Source organism: Callithrix jacchus, chromosome 10 (assembly GCF_049354715.1).
Source record: "Callithrix jacchus isolate 240 chromosome 10, calJac240_pri, whole genome shotgun sequence".
Taxonomy (NCBI): domain Eukaryota; kingdom Metazoa; phylum Chordata; class Mammalia; order Primates; family Cebidae; genus Callithrix; species Callithrix jacchus.
The window spans coordinates 78497841-78516915 of record NC_133511.1 but is presented as its reverse complement, the minus strand read 5'-3'; the positions used below and the strand labels follow the sequence as shown (position 1 = coordinate 78516915).

At 39.0% G+C, this 19075-nt stretch overlaps 1 long non-coding RNA gene across 1 annotated transcript; it reads right to left on the bottom strand.

The window, feature by feature from the left end:
• Window positions 1–1421: 1421 nt before the first annotated feature.
• On the bottom strand, window positions 1422–19050 carry LOC144578127 (uncharacterized). The gene is made up of 3 exons (XR_013523309.1): window positions 18919–19050; window positions 9679–9765; window positions 1422–1851 (listed from the first exon to the last, which is right to left on the bottom strand). It is a non-coding gene; the product is annotated as an uncharacterized LOC144578127 (long non-coding RNA).
• Between the last annotated feature and the right edge of the window lie 25 nt (window positions 19051–19075).

Sequence of the window (19075 nt, the reverse complement as noted above, 5' to 3'; positions counted from 1 at the left end):
AGCGAATATATTAAAAGCAGAATGTCCTATGAAATACAGGCTATAAAATGTCGATGAATCCAACCTTCTTATTTTTTAAAATGTTGCCTGGAGGAAAGAAGTGCTTGCATAAGGGCATTCATTAAGCTGGAGACTGTGTTTGGGCTAGAAGTAGGCCTCCTCATTCGAGACATAGACCAATTACAGTGGTCTTGGTTCTCATGGATATTATTAAGAAAAAACACTAGACCTGTTACAACTCCCAAATTTCAGTGCCTTGGCTCAACAGAATTTTATTTTTCATTCATGTGGCAGTCTAGTGTGGGAGTTCCTCACCCATGAGCAGCTTGCTTCCTGTGGTTAATCAGAAACCTAGGCCCCTACAGTTGTGTGGCTCTGCAGTCCACTGGGGTCACAGAGTAGATAGAAGAAGAGAACATAGAGAAGCCCTACTTGCTTTTTAAGGGGTCTGGCCCTGGAATTAGATCTTACTCCAGCCACTTCTTGGCTGTGTTTCCCCATTACTCAACTGCTTTTACCCTCAGTTTCTTTATCTGTAAAGTGGGTACAGTTATAGAACTAGCTCATACGATTGTTATGCATAGTAACTGAATTAATATTTGTCAAATACTTATCTATGTCTGGTACATAGTATGGGCTTTATAAGTACTTTCTAGATAAAATAATAACAACATTAAAAAAAACACTTCTCACTCCATTAGCTGTGTCTGCAAGGGGAGCTATTTCCCAGTGCCAACTCCACGTTATGGAAGGTGGAAGTTCTGAATTTTTGGCACATAGCTAGCTGTCTTTGCCAAACATTAGAATTTGTGTCTGATTAGGTGGGTGATGGAAATTTTTGAAGGTTTTGAGAAGGGAAATAAAGTATGAATAAGCCACTACAGATTTCTCTCCTATCTCAAATCCTTTTTGTAAAATTTGAGTTATTGAAGATAAAATTATATTATTTTAGACTGAACATGTATGTCTGAGAATATGGGAATTTTTTTTTTCTACTCACTACGACCTCTATCTCCCAGGTTCAAGCAATTCTCCTGCCTCAGACTCCTGAGTAGCTGGGATCACAAGCACCTGCCACCATGCCCAGCTAGATTTTGTATTTTTAATAGAGATGGGGTTCCACTGTGTTGGCCAGGCTGGTCTGAATTCCTGATCTCAAGTGATCCATCTCCCTTGGCCTCCCTAAGTGCTGAGATTACAGGAGTGAGCCAATGCGCCTGGCCTGGAGTATATGAATTTCTATTTGTTATAAAGAGTTAAAAATAAAACAGGACAATTGGTTGAATATCAGCTAGCAGAAAAATGTTTTGTCACATTCATTGTATCTGCTACTAAGCAAAATGAATATATGGCTAGTGCCAAAATTACCGAGGAGAAAAATTTAAATTTTCCAGAGAGAAAAACCATAATAATGGGAAATTAATTGTATAGAATCTTTATTGCTAATTTAATGTTTTTAAAAACTAATACTATCTGATATACTGAAGGAATTAATTTTCTTTGAAAATTAAAAAATATTTATAAGAGATGTTAGTGGTCCTCACTCAGCTTTCCCATAAGGTGGTATACTTCTCATCTTTAAATTCTTCTATTACAGAAGTAGGAGCTGTTTGGATTGTTCACACATACTCCACTTCTCTGCAGGCACATTGTAGGATAGCATCTCCCTGCCCATTTTTGAAGCTAGGCATGGGTCATGTAACTTGTCTTGGCCAAAGAAATGTGAGTGGCCATCATGGATGTCACTTTCAGGCAGAAGATTTAAGTATCACCGTGTGGTTCGTCATGTTCCTTCCTTCAACTGTGGGGCTTATGACCCATCACAGCCTTCTTCCACTCAAGTCTGAGTATCTAAAAAGAATACAGTCCCACTGCCAATCAGAATTGACTATACAGCATAACGAAGAAACTTTTGTTAAGCCACTGAGACTTATATTCTTTGCCTCACCGTAATGTAACCAATACTAACTGACCCGAATAATTTCAGGGGGGAAAGCAAAACTCTTAACTTTTTTTTTATTAAGTTGATTGGATTATGGTGTGTAGCACAGATGGATGAAGGCACAGCCTGGAGACTGGAACATAGATTAAGTGACAAGGGCCTGAACAAGGCTTTCTCCAGTGGAGACAGAGGACAATAAAAAAGAAAAAGCAATACCCAGCCCTTGTTCTTAAACATCATGTTCTCTTCTGAGCCTCAGTCTGCTTCAGATACAGGGATGACTAAAGCTGCATTTGACAATCACAGTCTCTTCTCAGGAAAAGACTTAACTTTGCCTTTCTAAGTATTTTTGAAAATCTAAGGCTAATTATATTTAATGCATTAGTACTGTTTGGTTATGGTTTATTGGATATTGCCTCTGATAGTATTTCTTCCTATCTTACTAAAATCTCCTTAACATAATAATTATTATTGGACAATACTGTATTCAATTTATATTGAAAGTAATGATACTATAATATTAGACATTGCTTTTTACAATCAAGGGGGATCATTTTTTTCATTATAACAGAAAGAAATACTAATTTTAGGAGTCAAAATAGAAAGATAAGGTCCAATGGAGTCATTGTTGGTATAGGCAGCTGATTTCAGATCACTAACCAGTACTGTTTGCTGAGTTACAATAGAGTAAGGTTCTGGGGCCATTGTGTAGATAAAGGTACTGATGTAAAACACACACTAACTGGAAGGAATTACTGAGTGAGCCAGGCGTTTCCTAGGTATCAGCTGAAGTACAGAATTAGTCCCCCTGCCTTGGGACAAAAACCTTTACAGAAAATTTACTCATCTAACATCCATTAAATTTAGTATGTTCTTACTTATTTCCCCAAATCACTGATGGACATGTATGGGAAAGATTTTGTCCTTTTGATATTTATCATTTTAAAAATTACAAACAGAACTGAGTTACCAAAGTCCATTTAACAAATACTTCCTGAGCACCTATTGGTCTCTCCACTTAACTAAAGCCCTCACTGCAATGGATGTCGCTACTCTGGAAAGTCGGGGGCAGAAAGTGGGAAATATGATTTGAGTGATATCCCTATCTAGTCCCCCTGTGTACATTAACATTATTAAAATGCTGTTTTAAAATTTAATTGCTTTTTGGCTTCATTTATATTTTTAACTTTTTATTGATATCTGGGTGTTTAATTTTTTTTCTCTTTTTTTGTTCACTTGTATTTGGGGAACAGGTGGTTTTTGGTTCCATGGATAAGGTCTTTAGTGCTAATTTCTGAGAGTTTGGTGCACCCATCATCCAGTGGATAATTTTTTGTCCTGTTCCCCCACCCCACCCTTTCCCCTGAGTCCCCAAAGTCCACTGTATCATTCTTATGCCTTTGCATCCTCATAGCTTAGCTCCCACTGTATTAATAAGTGAGAACATACAATGTTTGGTTTTCCATTCCTGAGTTAGTTCAGTTAGAATAATGGTCTCCAGTTCCATCCAGGTTGCTGCAAATACCATTATTTCATTCCTTTTTATGGCTGAATAGTATTTTGTGGTGTATATACATACCACATTTTCTTTACCCACTTATTGGTTGATGGACATTTAGGCTGGTTTCATATTTTTGCAATTGTGAATTATGCTGCTATAAACATGCATGTGCAAGTGTCTTTTTCATATAATGAATTCTTTCCCCTATGGGTAAATACCCAGGAGTGACATTGCTGGATCAAAGGGTAGTTCTACTTTTAGTTCTTTAAGGAATCTCCACAGTATTTTCCATAGTGGTTGTACTATTTTTTTATTGCGGCCATTCTTGCAGGAGTAAGGAGGTATCACATTGTGGTTTGGATTTGCATTTCCCTGATCATTAGTGATGTGAGCATTTTTTCATATGTTCGTTGGTCATTTGTATATCTTCTTTTAAAAATTGTCTATTCATGTCCTTAGCCCACTTTTTGATGGGATTGTTTGTTTGTTTGCTAATTTTAGTTCCTTGTAGATTCTGGATATTAGTCCTTTTTTGGATGTATAGATTGCAAAGATTTTCTCTCATTCTGTGGGTTGTGTGTTTACTCTGATTATTTCTTTTGCTGTTCAGAAGCTGTTTCGTTTAAGTCCCATCTATTTGTTTTTGTTGCATTGCTTTTGTGTTCTTGGTCATGGAGCCATTGCCTAGTCAATGTCTAGAAGGGTTTTTCCAATGTTCTCTTCTAGAATTTTTATGTTTTCTGGTCTTAGATGTAAGTCTTTGATTCATCTTGAGTTGATTTTTGTATAAGGTGAGAGATGAGCATCCAGTTTCATTCTTCTACATGTGGCTTGCCAATTATCCCGGCACCATTTGTGGACTAGAGTATCCTTTCTGCATTTTGTTCTTGTTTGCTTTGTCAAAGGTGAGTTGACTAAATTTTTGACTCTACTTCTGGGTTCTCTATTCTGTTTCATGGGCCTACATACCTGTTTTTATACTATTACCATGCTGTTTTGGTGACTATGGCCTTATAGTTTGAAGTCAAGTAATGTGATACCCTCAGATTTGTTATTTTTGCTTAGTCTCAATTTGACTATGTGAACTTTTCTTTTTTGGTTCCATATGAATTTTAGGATTGTTTTTTCTAGTTCTATGAAGAATGATGATGGTATTTTAATGGGAATTGAATTGAATTTGTAGATTGCTTTTGGCAGTATGGTCATTTTCACAATATTAATTCCACCCATCCACAAGCATGGGACGTTTTCATGAGTTTGTGTTGTCTGTTTCTTTCAGTCGTGTTTTGTAGCTTTCCTTGTCGAGTTCTTTCACCTCCTTGGTTATGTATATTTCTAAATAATTTTTTTATTTTTTGCAGCTGTTCTTAAAGGGGTTGAGTTCTTGATTTGATCCTCAGTTTGGTTGTTTTTGGTATATAGCAGTGCTACTGACTTGTGTACATTGATTTTGTATCCTGAACTTTACTGAATTTATTCATAAGATCTAGGAGCTTTCTGAGTAAGTCTTTAGGGTTTTCTAGGTATATGGTCACATCATCAGTGACTAGCAGCAGTTTAACTTTCTCTTTACGATTTGGATGCCTTTTATTTCTTTTCCTTGTCTGATGGCTCTGGTTAGGAATTCCAGCACTATGTTGAATAGAAGCGGTGAAAGCGGGCATCCTTCTCTTGTTTTAGTTCTCAGGGGAATGCTTTCAACTTTTCCCCATTCAGTATAACGTTGGCTGTGGATTTATCATAGATGGCTTTTAGTAGCTTGAGCTATGTCCCTTCTTTGCTGGTTTTGCTGAGGGATTCAGTTGGCTAGTATTTTGTTGAAGATTTTTGCATGAATGTTCATCAAGGATATTGATTTGTAGTGTTGTTTTGTTGTTGTTGTTATATCTTTTCCTGGTTTGGGTGTTAGAGTGATACTGGCTTCATAGAATGATTTAGAGAACATTTCCTATTTCTCCAACTTTTGGAATAGTTTGAGTAAGATAGGTACTAATCCTTTTTTGAATGTCTGATAGAATTTAACTGTGACTCCATCTGGTCCTGGACTTTTTTTGCTGTTGGCAATTTTTTTTATTACTGTTTAATCTCACTACTTGTTATTGGTCTGTTCAGAGTTTCTATTTCTTCCTGATTTAATTTAGGAGGGTTGGATATTTCCAGGCATTTATTTATCTCCTCTAGGTTTTCTAGTTTGTGTTCATAGTAGCCTCGAATGGTCTTTTGTATTTCTGTGGTATTGGTTGTAATAGCTGCCATTTTGCTTCTAAGTGAGCTTATTTGCATCTTCTCTCTTCTTTTCTTGGTTAATCTTGCTAATGGTCTATCAATTTTGTTTATCTTTGCAAAAAACCAGTTTTTTGTTTCATTTATCTTTTGTATTTTTTTTGTTTCAATTTCATTTAGTTCTGCTCTGATGTTTGTTATTTCATTTATTCTGCTGGGTTTGGGTTTGGATTGTTCTTGATTCTCTGGTTCCTTGAGGTGTGTCCTTAGATTGTCTATTTGCAATTTTTCAGACTTTCTGCTGTAGGCATTTAATGCTATGAACTTTTCTCTTAGCACCACTTTTGCTGTAACCTAGAGGTTTTGATAAGCTGTGTCACTATTATCATTCAGTTCAAATAATTTTTTAATGTCTATCTTGATTTCATTGTTGACCTAAAGATCTTTTGGGGCAGATTATTTAATTGCCATGTATTTGTATCATTATGAGGGTTCCTTTTGTAGTTAATTTCCAGTTTTATTCCACTGCAGTCTGAGAGAGTATTTGATATAGTTCTGATTTTCTTAAATATACTGAGATTTGTTTTGTGGCCTATCATATGGTGTATCTTGGAGAATGTTCCATGTACTGACAGAAAAAAGTATATTCTGCAGTTGTTGGGTAGAATGTTAGTAAATATCTGTTCAGTCCATTTGTTCTAGGGTATAGTTTTAAGTCCATCATTTCTTTGTTGGCTTTCTGTTTTGATGACCTGTGCAGTGCTGTAAGTGGAGTACTGAAGTGCTCTGCTATTACTGGGTTGCCATCTCTCTCATTTCTTAGGTCTAGTAGTAATTGCTTAATAAATTTGGGAGCTCCAGTGTTAGGCACATATGTATGTAGGATTATGATACTTTCCTGTTGGATTAATCCTTTTATAATTATATAATGTTCCTCTTTATCTTTTTTTAACTGTTGTTGCTTTAAAATCTATTTTGTCTGATATAAGAATAGCTACTCCTGTTCCCTTTTGGTTTCCATTTGCATGGGATATCTTTTTCCACTTTTTAACTTAAGTTTATGTGAGTCCTTATGTGTTAGATGAGTTTCTTGAAGACAGCAGCTACTTGGTGAATTTTTATCCATTCTGCTTTTCTGTATCTTTTAAGTGGAGTATATGGCCATTTACATTCAATGTTAATATTGCAATGTGACGTACCATTAAATTCATCAAGCTAGTCATTGCCTGAATACCTCTTTTTTTCAGTGTGTTATCGTTTTATAGGCCCTGTGAGTTTTAGGCTTTAAAGAGATTCTATGTTGGTGTATTTCGAGGTTTTGTTTCAAGATTTACAATTCTTTTTAGCATTTCTTGTAGTGCTGGCTTGGTAGTGGTGACTTCTCTCAGCATTTGTTTATCTGAAAAAGACTTTATCTCTTTTTCATTTATGAAGCTTGGTTTTGCTGGATACAAAATTCTTGGATAATTTTATTTGAGGAGGCTAAAGATAGGACCCCAATCTCTGCTGGCATTTAGGGTTTCTGCTGAGAAATTTTATAGGTTACCTGATGCTTTTGTATTACAACTCTTAAGATTCTTTCCTTCACCTTGATTTTAGATAACCTGATGACTATGTGCCTGGGTGATAATCTTTCTGTGATGAATTTCCAATGTGTTCTTTGAGCTTCTTGTATTTGGATGTCCAGATCTCTATCAAGGCCAGGGAAATTTTCCTCGATTATTTTCTCAAGTAAGTTTTCTAAACTTTTAGATTTCTCTTATTTCTCAGGAACTAGTTATTCTTAGGTTTAGTCATTTAACATAATCGCAAATTTCTTGGAAGATTTATTCACTTTTTAAAAATTCTTTTTTTCTTTGTCTTTGTCAGATTGGGTTAATCCAAAAGCCTTGCCTTAGAGCTCTGATGTTCTTTTTTCTACTTGATCCATTGTTGAAACTTTCTTTTCTTTTTTTTTTTTTTTGAGATGGAGTTTCACTGTTGTTACCCAGACTGGAGTGTAATGGCACAATCTCGGCTCACTGCAACCTCCGCCTTCTGGGTTCAAGCTATTCTCCTGCCTCAGCCTCCCAAGTAGCTGGGACTACAGGCGTGCACCACCATGCCCAGCTAATTTTTGTATTTTTAGTAGAGATGGGGTTTCACCTTGTTGACCAGGATGGTCTCGATCTCTTGACCTTGTGATCCACCCGTCATGGCCTCCCAAAGTGCTGGGATTATAGGCGTGAGCCACCGTACCCCACCACTATTATTGAAACTTTCTAATGTGTTTTATATTTCTCTGAGTTTATGTATCATTTCCAGAAGTTGTGATTGATTTTATCCTTATGGTATCTATTTCTCTAGAAAATTTTTCATCCATATCAATTGTTATTTTTAAAAATTTCTTTACATTGTTTTTTACCTTTCTCTGATATCTCCTTGAGTAGCTTAATAATCAACCTTCTGAATTCTTTATCTGGCAATCCAGGGATTTTTTCTTGGTTTGGATCCACTGCTGGGAAGTTAGTGTAATCTTTTGGGGATATGACAGAACCTTGTTTTGTCATATCACCAGAATTACTTTTCTGTTACTTCTCACTTGCATAGACTATTTCAGTGAAAAGATCTGGAACTCAAGGGCTCTTGTACAGATTCTTTTGTCCCATGGGGTGATTGCTTGATGTGATGCTCTCCCCCTTCCTCTAGGGATGGAGCTTTCCAAGAGCCAGACTATAGTGATTGTTACTGCTTTTCTGGGTTTAACTACCCAGTGGGGCTACGAGGCTCTGGGATGGTGCTGGAGAGTGTCTGCAAAGAATCCTGTGATGTTACCTGTCTTCCGTTCTCATGGCTGTGGATACAAGCACCTGCTCTGGTGGAGGTGACAGGGAGTGAGGTAGACTCTGTGAGAGTCCTTGGTTATAGTTTTGTTTAGTGTGCTGGTTTTCTTGAATACTGGTTAAGCTAGCAGTGAAGCTGTCATGTGGATAGCCTCAGGACCTCTGGTTAGCCAGGATGTTACAAGTGGTGGAATTAGCTGTCATTTCTCATTCCTTGGAGCAGTATTATTCTGTCATGAGTTGCTGTAATGGCTTGAGTTGGTTGGCCTCCAGCCAGGAGGTGGTGCTTTCAAGAGAGCAGCAGCTGGGGTAGTAGAAGGGGGATATAATTTTGCCCTATGTTGGCCAGGACAATTATTTTGGTTTCTCAGGTGATGGGCAGGGCCATTAAATTCCCAAGACTTTATCTTTTGTGTTCAGCTACCAGGGTGGGTGGAGGGATACCACCAGGTAGGGGCAGGGTTAGGCAGGTCTGAGCTCAGACTCCCCTTGGGCATGGCTTGCTGTGGCCTCTATGGGGGATGGGGGTGTTGTGCTCAGGCCAATGGAGTTATGTTCCAAGAGAGATTATGGCTGCCTCTGCTACATCATACAGGTTGGAAGGGAAATTGGGGAAACTCGGCAGTGGCAGGCATAACCTAGCTTCTATACAGGCAGCAAGGCCAGTCTCACTCCTGTCATGCTCTGCTAACAGCACTGAGTTTCTATCCAGTCATCCTGTGCTTGGAATTCAGATGTTGTCCCAGGTTACAAGCCTCCCCACTGAGAAAGCAAGCTTTCAGGCCTCACACCTCCCCACCTGTCACACCATTGGCTGCAACTCCTACAGCAATTCCTGTTTGTGCCAGTGATTCTGCTCAAGAAAATTTGTGCTTGGTTTAAGTTTTTACAGAGTTTAGTTGGAAGCTTCTTTCACCCTGTGACCCCTCTCTAGTTCCGCTGGCTGCCTTCCCCAAGGACCCCTGTGAGCTAAAGTCAGGAATAGCTTCCCTGGGCTTGAGCTGGGGACTGGGAGTGCCTACAGGGCTCTTCCTGCTGCGTCTTCTACCTTAATATTTCACTCAGCTCCTTAAATCTGTTTCAACTCTACGCAAGATTAAGTCCTTCTCCCATGATCTGGATTTTCAGGTTTCCCAATAAAGATGTGTGTTCAGAGGTAGATTTCCCCTCCTCGCACTTTGGGAACTCACAGTTTTCCAGCTGTCTCATGGAGCTTGCAGCAGCAAGCCACTGTTTCCACAAGATCTGTGAGCTCTTTCAGTTTTCCTGGCACATTCCTGTGTGGAGCAAAAGTTCGCAATGTGAGTCTCAATGTGCTGTTCTGTCCATCCAAGAGGGAGCTGCACATTAGTCGTGTCATCTATCTGCTTTTTTCCCTACCCAGATTATTCCTAATTCCTCTTTGTTCTTCTTTTTTAAGTTTGTTTTGGATCTTCTCAGATTTGCATTTATATATAAATTTGAGAATCAGCTTGTCAGTTTCCATTTATAAAATATTGATATTTTGGTCAGTTTTGCAGTAACTTATAGGAAGGTTTGGAGAGAATTGGTATCTTAAAATATTGTCTTAACATTCATGAAAATGAAAAAATTCTTTTTTCATTTCTCTCAACATTTTGTGGTTTTCAGAGTAAAGGTCTTAATCATATTTAATCAGATTTATTGCTAGATATTTGATTTTTTTAATCCTACTTGTGGTAGGTTGAAAAATGACCTGTAAGAATGTTGGGTCCTAGTTCCCAAAAATCTATAAATGTTATCTTATTTGGAAAACAGGTCTCTGTTGATGTGATTAGGTTAAGGATCTTGCGGTGATGAAATTGTCCTGAATTATCTGGGTAGGTCCTAAATGCTATCACAGATAAGAGAGATAGAGTGAGATTTGATATAGACACACGGGGAGAAAACCATCTGGAGATGGAGCAGAAAGATTTGAAGATGCTGGCCTTGAAGACTGGAGAGAGATGACATTAGCTCAAGAATGCATCCAGCCTCAAGAAGCTGGAAGAAGCAAGGAACAGATTCTCTACTAGATCTTCTGGAAAGTATACTTGATTTTCTTACTTTTCCCCAGTAAAACTGATTTTGGACTTCTGGCCTCCAGAACTGTGAGAAAATAAATTTTTGTTGTTTTAAGTCATCATGTTTGTAGTAGTTTGTTACAGCAGCCTCAGGAAACTGACACTATTGTTAAGTGGTATGGTTTTTAAAATTCAGGTTAATTCAGGCAAAATTTACATTCAGTAAAACTTTCCTTTTTTAGGTATAAATTCAATGATATGTGACAAATATATATAGAAACGTAACTAGCACTGCAAGAGAGATACAGAACATTTCCGTCACCACAAAAAGTTCTCTTGTGCTTATTTGAAATGTCTTCTTCTCCTGCCCAAGCTCCAAGTAATTACTGATTTGATTTCTGCCTCTAGACTTTAGCAGATGTCATGTAAATGGAATATACAAATTCTACAGGCTATAGCTGCAACATTCAGCCTTTAGAGTTTGAATACTATTTTGTTGAAGTTTTGTGTCTGTTTACAAGGGAAATTGTTATGCAGTTTTCTTGTATTTTTTTTTCTGGTTTCACTATCAGGAAAATTCAGGCTTTACAAAATGTATTGGGAAGTGTTTCTCTTCTGTGTTCTGGAAGATTTTACATAGAATTTATATTATTTTTTCTTAAAAGGCTTGATATTGACTGGGTGCACTGGTTCATGCTGGTAATTCCAGCATTTAGGGAGACTGAGGCGGACGGATCACAAGGTCAGGAGTTTGAGACCAGCCTGGCCAATATGGTGAAATCCCATCTCTACTGAAAACACAAAAATTAGCCAGGCGTGGTGGTGTGCACCTGTAAACCCAGCTACTCAGGAGGCTGAGGCAGGAGAATTGCTTGAACCCAGGAGGCAGAGGTTGCAGTGAGCCAAGATCATGCCACTGCATTCCAGCCTGGGCAACAGAGTAAGACTCCATGTTAAAAAAAAAAAAAAAAAAAAAGGTTGATATTCTTTACAGATAATGCCATCAGGGCCACCAGGAGTTTTCTTTGACGGAGTGTTTTAAACAACATATTCAATTTATTTAATAGATATAAGACTATTCATGTTATCTATTTCTTCTTGAGTGAGCTCTGATAGTTCACAATTTTCAGGAACTTATTTTATCTAAATTATCAAGCATACCGGCATATAGTTGTTCATAATATTCCCTTATTATCCTTTTATGTCTGCAGGATCTATGGTCATGTCCATATCTTTCCTGTCTCTGCGTTCTTATTGTTGGTAAGTTGTATATTAAAAAATTTTTTTCTTCATCAGTCTGGCTGGAGATTTATCAATTATATTGATCTTTTCAACTAACTAGCCTTTGATTTCATTACTTTTTTCTTTTTTTTTTTGTTTTCAATTCTACTGATTTATATTATTTTGCCGGCAAAAATTCTGTTTCTTGCACTCCTGAACTCAAGCAATCCTCTTGCCTCAATCTCCCAAGTTGCTGGAGCTACAGGTGTAAGCAACTGCACCCAGCCTAAGAATTCTGTTTCTATTTCTATGAAAATGTAATGTCCTTTAAACATGTCATTCCATTGATTTCTTTTAGTGCTTCTGTTGAGAAGTTAACTGTGAGAAGTTAACTGTGGTTGTTGTGAGGTTTTTTTTTTTTTTTCTTGTATGGATGATGTATTCTCTTTCTCTACCTTGCTTTCAGAGTTTTCATTTTTGAAGCAAGTGCTTCAAAGGAAAAATTCATGCCCAATTATCAGATTCCCATCTCTGGGATTACATCCCTTCATCTCCTGGACAAGTTGGGAGCTCTTGTTTGTCTCTCAAAAGACATTTAAACCTACTTTTTCTAGTTGTTCATGGCAAAATAGTGGTCTGATACAAGAGTTTCTCATAAATGGCAGAAGTCCTTTCGTGAGTTTTAGAAGTACATATTTTTAGGTCTTTACTGAAACTCTTAAGATTATCTTTTGTCATATTGACACAAATTACTGTAAAGACTCTTTATGCAATCTTTGGATATCTGTGAGTCTGTTTCTATTGTCTGTTATTTCTACTGGGTATCTTTTATGTTGCCTTGCCTTAAGGTATGCCAAGTTATTTTAAGATTGTGTGCCAGATCTTATATGTGAAAATTATTTTAGAAATTATTTGAGGACTTGGAAGTTATGTTCTTCCTCTGGAAAGGATTTTACTTTGCTTCTGTGAAGTTTCTGGAGCCACTACCAATTTGGGATAAACTTGATGTAATTTCAGCAAGTGAGATAATTTAAAACTTGGCTTCTGTTCTTACAAACGAGTCACCTTCTGATTGGCCTTTACTTCTAGGTTATAACCCTTTAAGATTCTAACCCAAACACAGCAAATTTATCCCTTCTATTCCTTGGAAGGCCCTGGACATTTCCTATTGGCCCCCAGGCCTGCAAGGCTATCAGAGGCTGCTAAACATTTCAGATGCTTTTTCTGGAGATGATAAGTGTCTCTAAAAGAAGCTCCTAATTCCGTGTTAGCTCTGTCATCTTATGTGTGTTGGTCCACAAGTTCTTCACTATTTTTTGGGCCCTTCAGTACTCTAAAAAAGTTTTAAACTTTTTTAAAACACAGTTTTTATAGATGTTTTCAGTGGAAGAATGGTTCTTTTCTCTAGTCCCACATTATTCAATAACCCCATCTGCCATTTCCTTGAGTGTATTATAATTTTTTTTTTTGAGACGGAGTTTCGCTCTTGTTATCCAGGCTGGAGTGCAATGGCATGATCTTGGCTCACTGCAACCTCCGCCTCCTGGATTCAGGCGATTCTCCTGCCTCAGCCTCCTGAGTAGCTGGGATTACAGGCATGCACCACCGTGCCCAGCTAATTTTTTGTATTTTTAGTAGAGACGGGGTTTCACCATGTTGACCAGGATGGTCTCGATCTCTTGACCTCGTGATCCACCCGCCTCAGCCTCCCAAAGTGCTGGGATTACAGGCTTGAGCCACCGCGCCCGGCCTGTATTATAATTTTTAAAAGTCTGGCTGGGCTCAGTGGCTCACTCCTGTAATCCCAGCACTTTGGGAGGTTGAAGCGGGCAGATTATGAGGTCAGGAGTTCGAGAACAGCCTGACCAACATGGTGAAACTCCATCTCTCCTAAAAATAAAAAATTAGCTAGGTGTGGTGGCTACATGCCTGTAGTCCCAGCAACTCAGGAGGCTGAGGCAGGAGAATTGCCTAAACCTGGGAGCCACAGGGTTGCAGTGAGCCAAGATCATGCCACTGCACTCCAGCCTAGGTGACAGAGCAAGAATCCATCTCAAAAAAAAAAAGTCTATTCTTTCCTGAATTGTTTCTAATTTGCCTGTATCTCTCTCTCTCTCTCTCTCTCTCTCTCTTCCCTTTTTTTCTCCTGTTTTTTCATTTTTTCTGTCTGTTATGGTAAGAGGCTTTCCTCAAATGTCTGGTAAGCCTTGTGTGTCTGTGTCTTTTTAATGTTTTAAAAACAGGGGTCTACATGCTGATTGGAGAAGTATGTGTGAGAGAGAGAGAGATCAAGAGAAAGGGAGGAGGGGAGGAAAGTTGCTAGTGGGCGTCACTGATGGGGTAACCTTGTTTCCTTAGGCGGGCAGTGGGGTGGTCATCAAAATGTCAGTGTATGTGTGTCTTTTCTCTTGAGCAGGGTTACACCCCTAGCTGCCGATGTCCTAGAGCGTCTCACTATTCAGTGTTATGACTTTCATTTCTTCAATGTTCAGGCCAATGCTTCACCGCTTCCTTGAGTTGTTTCCTGAGTTCAGATCATCTCCACCAGGGATAGAATGTGATCCTCAATTTCTGGGGTTCATCTCAGGCCCAGTCAGCTATGATCAGGGGACCTGATCACATGTTATAGAGTTGCCACTTCGGCACTGAGGTGAATGTATTTTCCCGAGAGGATTTGAATAGGAGGAAATTATGGGCATACTCTTCATAACACACATTCTTAAATCTGATTTTGCTTGAAGTACTTCTGAAAGTTCTGATATCCTTACATTTTCAAGGAAATCACTCCTTTTGATTTGGGAAAGTGGGGAAATAATCAAGCTATCTTGAGTAGTCAGCTTCTTCTTGTCAGGAACTTAAGAATTTTCATAAGGCCCACTTGGGACACATTCCAGATGATGGGATGTCCATTTCTGCTCAGAGATGGTTAGTACCTTGGCTATTTCAAATCATTATCTACGGGATATGCAGAGGACATAAAATCAGCTTAGAAACTTCCTTCACTCTTTAGGTAGCGTCTGTTCTAAATTTAAAGGAGGGAAATTTGGGGATAACCAAGGTCCTACTGTCACCTTATATTTCCCAGTGCCAACTGGCATAGTTATAAAGAAAGAATAAACTTTGTATTCAGACAGACTTCAATTTGGGCCAGAGCCACTCATTAGCTGTGTGACTTAGGGCATGTTCTTCAAACTTGGAGGTTCAATCTCCCCCTCTATTTAAAATGCAAATAATAAAGCTTGTTCTGTTCATACTCATTAGTAACACTTGCATGTTAAACATGGTAGTTTTTCTCATGCTCTTATGTCTTACATAATTCTGGTGACTCAAAGTCATAGTGCAAACTTTTTACCATAATGGGAAAGCCAGGTTGATTCCTCACCTGTTCTGCTGAGGACACTGCTGGGGCAGGACATAGTGTGCAGGGAGCTTAGATCAATGACAGGTTAGTGTATCATTCATTTAACAGCTGAAATGGGTGGGACTGAGGAAATGACTACAGAGGTAGCATCTTGGAGAAAAGGCAAATTAAGAGCAATGCAGTCAATTTGTCAAATGCAAGAAGCTGAGTTGTACACAAACTGGACTAAAACGTGAAAAATCAATCATGCATGAGACGTTAAAGTGGGGTTGGGAGGCAGAATTTGGAGAAATTCCCAGAACCACAAGATATGTCTCCTCTACTCCAGGCAGGGTGTGGTCTGAGAGCTTAAGACAGCATGATGTTTTTTATTATCTTTTATCTTCTACTTATTTTTGGATAAATTAAACATCTACATAAGTATAAGGGGGTCAAAAGCAACAGCCCACCTTTCTGTTACCACTTCTAATTCTGTTTCTATGCATTTACACACATACATAAAATACTTTTTAAAAACATAAATGAGATCAATCTGCATATATTTTAAATTTAATATATTTTAAAGATTCATTCAATAAATATTGTGAACTACTTTAGGTAGTAGAGATTTCTGTTTTATTCACTTATTCGCTATGTCTCTCTTTTCAGTGATTTTTTTCATACTGATACAGGTATATTCATCTATTTTTTTAAATAGTGGCAGAACTATTTTACAGCATAAGAGACATTGTTTTCTCTCAGTCTGAGTCAATGCTTTCTGTTTTCAAATGCTACCTGTCAAACAACAGCTTTTAACCTTGGTTAAGTCCAATTTATCATTCTTTTCTTTTATAAGTAATGCTTTTTTTTTGTATCTTATCTTTGCCTATCCCTAGGTTGTGAAGATTTTCTCATATCTTCTATTAGAAGTTTAATGGTCTGATCTTTATGTTATATCAATCCCTTAATTAAGACATGACGTGGTCTGAATCACCAAGATTGGTCCAGAAATGGGTAGTCACAGGATTTTTGCTTGAAAATTTCTGGGGTGGTAAATTTTGTGAGATATAAACCTAAAGCTGCTCCTAGCCTTTTTTGCTGCCTGAGAATGGAGCTGATGCAGCAGAAAGCAGAGGAAAGAGATGGAAAGAGGCCGGTTCCTGACAAACATTGTTTGAACACCTGGGGCTCCAGGACCTGCAGTCATAGGTCCTTGGCCCTTTCAGTTACAAGAGCTAATCAACTCCTATTTTGGCTTTAGGCAGTTTGAGTTGTACTTAATTTGACTACAGTGAAATTTTAGGTAACTAATGAACGTTGTAAGGATGTGGCATCACTTATTTAATCAGTCCTCTATGAATGGGCATTTAAGTTGCTCAAAGTTTTAGCTATTTTAAGTCATGCAGTCCCTGGAGCTGGTAGAAGGAGGGGGATGGCAGAAGATGTTTCGTAAATTAAAGGGCCATTTTTTTTTTGTGAGAGACACAGAGAATTTCATAAGAATAAAGCAGCAAGAGGCTACTTTGAGCCTGCAGAGCTAAACCAAGAGAGAAGTGACTGTTTCATCAGACTCTTCATTAGAGGACTGGGGGTTTCTGTTCTCCGGACAAAGGAGTGGCCAGGAAGGAGAAAGGGCTGTCTCTACATCTCAGCATCAGCACCAGGCAAGGGGAGAAGGCAGACGGGGAGGGCAGCTTCCTGCTTGAGACTCCCGAGCTGGGCTCTGCTCAGGCCCTTGTCATGCTTGGGATCACATCTTGTCTTCAGCTGTTTCCACAGACCTTTTCTCTCTACTCATACAACATGTCATAGCCCTTTGCAAAGTGACCTTTAGACCCTGTGTTAATCAGTTTCGGCTGCTACAATAAAGTAACAGACCAGGTGGCTTATAAACAATGAACATTTATTTCTCACAGTCTGGAGGCTGGAAGTCTGCGATCAAGGTGCCTGTGTGGTCAGGTTCTGATGAAGGCCCTCTTTTGTTTTGCAGACTGCTGTCTTCTCATTGTGACTTCATATGGTGAAAAAATAATGGGGGGCGGTGCCTAGAAAGCTCTCTGAGGTCCCTTTTATAGGGGCACTAATCCCATCCACAAGGACTCTGCCCACATAACTTAATCACCTCCCAAAGGCCCCATTTCCTAATACTATCATATTGGGGATTGAAGTTTCGACATATGAATTGTGACACATTCATATTGCAAATCCCAAAACACATACAACAACAAACTCTGAAAATAATCATTTGAATAACTTTCAAGTTTGCGAGTAAAAATCTGTTATAAAGGCATTATTATTATTATTATTATTACCATGGCTCATTTGAAAATGAAAACATATAGAGGAAATAGGGCTTCAGCCTAATATTTGGAGTCAGAAATGTCGGAACGACTAGTAGATTAAAAACCTCGGGTGAGCTAGTTTTTATCCCTCAGTTCTTAATCTACAAACTATGCATAGCAAGCACTTTGTTCATGTAATTATTGAGAGGATTGAATGAGATAATTTTTGGCAGCATGGCATATGGGAAGTAACTGATGAATGGTAACAGACATTATTAATAAACAAGGGCTCAGAGAAATAGAGACATGTCCAAGTTCTCATAACTAGGGAGGGTCCAGAACAGTCTTGGATCCATCTATGACTTCTGATTCTTGTTCTTTCCACTAGACAGCTTTTGTTTTGTTTTGTTTTGTTTTTTAGATAGGGTCTCACTCTGTTGCCCAGACTGGATGGAGTACAGTGGTGTGATCATGGCTCATTGTAGCCTTGAACTCCTGGGCTCAAGTGGTCCTCCTGCTTCAGAATCCCAAGGCCCTGGGATTTCAGGCATGACTCACAGCACCCGGCTCCACTGCACATCTTCTGACTGTTAATTGGGCAGTCAGGGAAGGCCCAGACTAGTCTCTCAGCCAGTGAAGGGAAAGTATGGAGATAAAAATGTTTCCCAGCTCTGTTTACTTAACTGTTGGATGATTTTCCGTTCTTAAACATCCTCCAAAAACCGGTGTTTTTAGAATAAGACCCTCGCAGGTGCTGACCTAACACCACGTCAAGGTTTTCTACCACAACAAAGACCTCAACAAATTGTTCAATTTCTCAGAGCTCCCAGCCCAGGCTCCCCCTAGCGGCTGCTCTGGAGAAGCACCCAGTGCCAACTGGGCAAGAGCCTTTGTGCGTGCAGCAGAGGGGTCAAGAGCACACGTGACCGCTATTTGTATTTACTAAGCCCAAGCAGGGCAAACACTTCACAGAATGAACACAGCTTGTGACACAATCCTTCCCTGGAGGAGGACACACTCACATTCTACTCTGGGGATTCCAGCACCAAGAGGACAAACAGTGGCAGGGGACAGAGCCAAGGTGGTCTGGGAGGAAAGTGGCTGAGGAATGGGGTGGAGGAGGCTGAAGCCTTTTCTGGCCTCTCTAAATCTTAAGAATCTGGCTCACATCCCTCAGGGCTGGGGTTATAATGGTACCTGTGGTGCTTAGCCAGCTTGGCCTAGGGAACTTTCTTGTCCAATCTGGACCAAGCCCTGAACTCTGTGCAGCCTGTGTCTATTCTTGGTCACGCATTTGAAAACTCCAGTTTTTGACTACCCAGTTTCCAATAGATTTTGATGGAAGCCCGTGCTATTTAATCCCCAGGACGCCCCTATGAGCTAGATTCTTTTATTATCCTCATCTTGGAGATGAGGAGACTGCAATTTGGAGATCCTATGTCTCCTGCCAAGGATCACACACCCATGCAATGGAAAAATTGGCGTTGAAGCCTAGTTCTGAGAACTTCAAGGGCTGTTTTCCTTCCACCAGGCTATCCTGTACTGAACACAGTAATTATTTGTTACCTGCAGACACCACCAATCACAGAACTGAAGAAAAAACCTGGAGTTGAAACAAAAGGGAAAAGCCTCATTATCCACAGTTCTACTTGTGTCTTCCTTCCTTGCTTCCTACCCAGCTCCCTCCCTGCTCCCAGTGGTTAGTTACAGGCCTTCCTTTTAT